General features: G+C 50.3%; 1 pseudogene; it reads right to left on the bottom strand.

Moving 5' to 3' along the window:
- Window positions 1-3,225: 3,225 nt before the first annotated feature.
- On the bottom strand, window positions 3,226-4,613 carry LOC117465991 (GDP-fucose transporter 1 pseudogene; annotated as a pseudogene).
- Window positions 4,614-5,257: the final 644 nt, after the last annotated feature.

Here is a 5,257-nt window from a genome sequence, read left to right as displayed (position 1 = left end):
GCAGAATACTCTTCTGCCAGGGGTCCTGCCAACCCTGTGTCCTGTGTCGTTGGAGGTCCCGCCGTCTACTCCCCTGCCGGGGGTCCTGCCAACCCTTTCTCCTGTCCCGTTGGAGGTCCCGCCGTCTACTCCCCTGCCGGGGGTCCTGCCAGCTCTGTGTCCTGTGTCGTTGGAGGTCCCGCCGTCTACTCCCCTGCCGGGGGCCCTGCCAGCTCTGTGTCCTGTGTCGTTGGAGGTCCCGCCGTCTACTCCCCTGCCGGGGGCCCTGCCAACCCTGTGTCCTGTGCCGTTGGAGGTCCCGCCGTCTACTCCCCTGCCGGGGGTCCTGCCAACCCTGTGTCCTGTGTCGTTGGAGGTCCCGCCGTCTACTCCCCTGCCGGGGGTCCTGCCAACCCTTTCTCCTGTCCCGTTGGAGGTCCCGCAGAATACTCTTCTGCCGGGGGTCCTGCCAACCCTTTCTCCTGTCCCGTTGGAGGTCCCGCCATCTACTCCCCTGCCGGGGGTCCTGCCAGCTCTGTGTCCTGTGCCGTTGGAGGTCCCGCCGTCTACTCCCCTGCCGGGGGTCCTGCCAACCCTGTGTCCTGTGCCGTTGGAGGTCCCGCCGTCTACTCCCCTGCCGGGGGTCCTGCCAACCCTGTGTCCTGTGTCGTTGGAGGTCCCGCCGTCTACTCCCCTGCCGGGGGTCCTGCCAACCCTTTCTCCTGTCCCGTTGGAGGTCCCGCAGAATACTCTTCTGCCGGGGGTCCTGCCAACCCTGTGTCCTGTGTCGTTGGAGGTCCAGCCGTCTACTCCCCTGCCGGGGGTCCTGCCAACCCTATATCCCGTGCCGTTGGAGGTTCTACCGGGGGCCCTGCCAGCCCCATGTCCATCACCGGTCTCGCCGGGGTTCCTGCCAACTCCTGGTCCTTTTCCGTGGGGGATCCTGCCGAAGCCTGTCCGACCGGCTCCGGTTTCTGTCCGGCCGACACCGGGTCCTGCCCGATCTCCGGAACTGGCCCATCAGCGCTTTCCTGCCCGGCCTCCTGATCCTGTCCGGTCGACACCGGCTCGAGCCCGGCCCCCTGAGAGCCGCGGTCTTCGCCCTCGAGCCCGGCCCCCTGAGAGCCGCGGTCTTCGCCCTCGTGCCCGGCCCCCTGAGAGCTGCGGTCTTCGCCCTCGGGCCCGACCTCCTGACTCTTCCTGCCGTTGCCTTCGCCCTCGGACCCGGGTCCCTGACTCTTCCTGCCGCTGCCTTCGGTCCTCCATGGTCCCCACCTTGGACTCTGTTTTGACCCCGGGCCGTCCGCCCGAGAACCCTTCCTGGTTCTCGGCCTTGTCCCCGGGCAGTCCGCCCAAATCCCCCTTTTTGGACTGTACCTTGCCCCTCGGGCCGTCCGCCCATGACCCCTTCCTGGTCCTCCGCTGTGTTCCTGGGCTGTCAGCCCAAGACCCGTCCTCCGGACCCCCTCCGCCCACCCTGCTTGGGGTTTTGGACTTTTTTTTTTTTTTTTTTTTTAGGGACGTCTGGAATCCGTCCCTTGAGGGGGGGGTTCTGTCACAATTCACATGTTAGGTCACGTTTGTAGTTTTGTCTGTGTTGGTGTTTTTCTTGTCTTTGGGTTTCCTGTCTTATTGTGTTAAGTGTTCACCCCCGTTTCCTGCCTGTCTGCTTTCTGTCCGTTTCCCTCCCTGATTACCCGATTGTGTTCACCTGTTGTCCTTGTGTTTCTCCTCCCCTGCCCGGCTGTTTCTCGTTGTCATGATTACCCCTTCTTGTATTTAGTCTTGTCTCTGTCTGTGTTCAGTGTTGGGTCATTGTTTGTTGGTGACGGAGTTCACCGGAGAGTGTTCTGTTCTGTATTTGTCATTTATCCTTGGAATAAAGGGTTTCTCAAAAGTTATCTGCATTTGGGTCCTGCTTCCTTCACTCATCCGTGACAGTATGAAGGATTTGTGTTGTACATGAAATAGTGACAGGTTCTTCTTTCAGTGTCTCGTGAACAATAATGCCTCTAGTAGGCATAAAAGGCATGTTTCTGTTTCTTTAGCGTTGTTTTTTGACATCACACTTAAAATAAAAAGGTTGGAACACTGTCACAACTGAATCAGGGAATCTCAGCTCAACATACTACGGACTATCAATCACAGTCAACCTCTTTTATCTTACCAAAGAGTAGATGGCAGATATCACATAATGATCTATGGTCCATTGAGCTTTTCTGTACTGAACAACATATTCAAACCATTAAAAGTTTGTAATAATTGTATTCTATTTGATGGGGGCAAAGACCATTTCAGTTGTAGGTAATACATTGGGTATTTGTACCATATTGTGTTCACTGTTAGCCAAAATAGCCATTATGTGAGAACAAATACAATATCAGAATAATATAGCATTTTTGAAACTCTTGAATGGCAGTCTGTCTCTTAATTTAAGATGGATACAATATAAAAACATTATTTTGACAGAATTGCCAAAACATATGTGCAAACAAATTATAAAACTCACTTTGTTCAAAAAGAGAACACTTGAAAAGAGTTGAAATGTACATCATCATAATGTATTCTTTGAAATAGGCTGAAACAACGTTCATGATTACCTAAGTAAGGTTACCGGTTACCTAACCGCAGAAGTTTATAAATCAATTTGTCTTGGCTTCGTTATTATTTAAGAAAGCAGACATGTTGTTAGGCAGATTATACCGTAAAAACAAGATAGTGACATACACTACAGATTTTAGAATCATAATAAAAAAAGTTTATTTTTGCTATGATGCCAACACTCAATAGGCGCGTTCACACCGCAGTACTTTTCCCACTTTAGTTCCGATATAGTTCCGAAATGTTGCGTTCACACCAAAAAAAATCCAGAACTAAAATGAGTTCATCAGAACCTTTTTACCCCCTTTTCCGTCCCTGCTAGAGAGCAGGTACTTTCGTGGGAGAAAAATGTGTCTATGTCTGATTGGCAGGGCGGATTGCTTATGGCAACACAAAAGAAAACATGGGAGCGGTGGAGATGAGGAGGTGTCGGCGTTCTGACGATTTACTCGGAAGGCTTCAGTAGAAGCTGCTGGGACTCCCAGCCGTTTCTACTGAAGCCAGTCCCCAACTGCGGGGACTTCCGGCCGGGGACGGGTGGCAGTATACGCCGTGAAGTTGTTTGCGGCCTGCCAGTAAACCCAAAGCAGAAGAAGAAGAATAAGTGACGTCTGCGGCTTCATTTGCCTAATCCTCCCCCAGGAATTTATTCCGGTGTGAACGCGATCTGTACTTAGTTCATGAGAACTAAAGAGCTCTCATGAACTAAGTTCTGATGAACCTTTGTGGGAAAAGTACTGCGGTGTGAAAGCGCCTATTATCAGCATACCATCCCTACCAATAAAAACATGATTTATTCCGTCTTCACTTGTAGACTACATGATAAAAGATACATTATTGTATTATACATAATAATGTAAAAAGGCCCCAATTGCATGTGAGCAGCTTTAAATAAACTATAAATAAAAAATCCTTTAGGCCTCAAGTCAAACATTAAAAAACCACAAACTATTAAACCCAACCACAATTTGAATCCAAGAAGGAAGCTTACATTACTTCGTATTCTCACGTTATATGTATAAAAGTAAAATATTTCACAGGCTACTTAAAATGGTTAAACTCCCAGGTTGCCTTTCTCCTCTGGCAGCAGTTTTTCCTTCGCTGAGTCGGGAGGGACTCTTTGTGGAGTCTTCTTCATTTCTAGACTTTTGACCCAAGTGTAGGCTGAAGAGCCCACAAGAACCATCATGTTGCTCGTCCACCACAGCAGGCTTTTACTGGAGGAGTTGTACACCACTGCAATGACAGTCTGAGCACAGGCCTTTGCTGTACCTGAGACATTGTGTGTGAGTGGACTGGTAAACTTGATCTGGAGGCCTGTGACGTAGCCGATAGCGAAACCAAACACTCCTCCGAGCGTCATCATGCCCCAAAACTTGACGTCAGAGGAGCGGCTGAAGCTGGCCAGACTGCCCAACTCTCCGAACAACAGAATGAGCGGCAGGAAGAGGACGCAGTAGTTGTAGTAGGACAGTTTCCAGATGTTTCCTTCTACTGCTGGCATCACCTTTTTGGTGAAGATGGCGTTCAGGGAGACACATGCGCTGGCCACCACCCCGAAAAAGACGCCTGTCCAGGAGAGGTTCCCCGTCATGCCTTCCTGGTCCACACCAAGCCAGAATCCACCTGAGAAGCATGGACACAAGCAGGACTGTGAGAACACCATACACACAGACCTGTCGCGATAATCAATCAATTGACTTATCGTACGATAAATAAAAATGGACTCAATAACTTTTCTGAGCTCGATAAATTGCAGTTTACATGCGTGTTTGTTTACATAAGGATGTGACCAGCATTTTAGCCAGGCGCGCTGTGAGGGGCGGGGCTCACACACAGCCCATGACACAGCCAGGTCAGGACACTCCGCATGCAGCAGTGTAGCAGTGTAGCAGCCAAATTAATAATATAGAGACAAGCAGGAGATAACGTGTGACTTACTCGAGGGGAATTTGAAGTTAAATGGAAGTGGTTGCAAAACCTAATACCACATCTCCGGTGTGGGAATATTTTGGATTTAAGCCAAATCAACGAGGCGAACCTACAGAATTGAATGGGCCGGGCAGTGTGTCGCATTTGTTTTAAAAAGGTAGCAACTAAAGCTAGCAATACCACCAACCTTAAACTGCACCTGAAACACAACCTACCCATTCCGTTTTCCCAGCTGGGAGCAAACATGGCAGCTGGAGATGGAGAGCCCCCACCTTCCTGACAGTTTGCAATCAAAGATGCATTTGCGGACTTCCAGTTGGGCATGACGGAGTAGAGACGTGCGTAGTTCTGCTCCCGCAAACGTTTGTGTTGTAACTTTTCTGAAGCCCGTAACTCTTCTCTAACTTACATTTAAGTGAACAATAATATTATTCCACTCACAACGCCACCGTAGTATGCCGTCCAAACCGGCGAAAAGCAACAAAAAAGAACAAAGCGCCGGGACCGATAGCCCCGAGCTAGCTAGCAACAATCTCAGCATGGAGGGCATAGCTGGCCTCCTTGAAGATCACCGTAGAGCTCTCTCTGCCGACTTTAAGTCTGCCATCTCAACTCTCGAAGCAAAACTAGACCGAATCCAAGCGACTGTGTCAGACCACGGGCAGACAATTGCTTCGCTCGAGTCCAATGCTAATTTGCAGGACGAACGCATGTTAGCCCTGGAGGCTACTTGTGCTACGCTAAC

The sequence above is a fragment of the Pseudochaenichthys georgianus genome, chromosome 3 (genome assembly GCF_902827115.2).
Source record: "Pseudochaenichthys georgianus chromosome 3, fPseGeo1.2, whole genome shotgun sequence".
Lineage (NCBI taxonomy): Eukaryota > Metazoa > Chordata > Actinopteri > Perciformes > Channichthyidae > Pseudochaenichthys > Pseudochaenichthys georgianus.
This window is presented reverse-complemented; position numbering and strand designations above follow the sequence as displayed.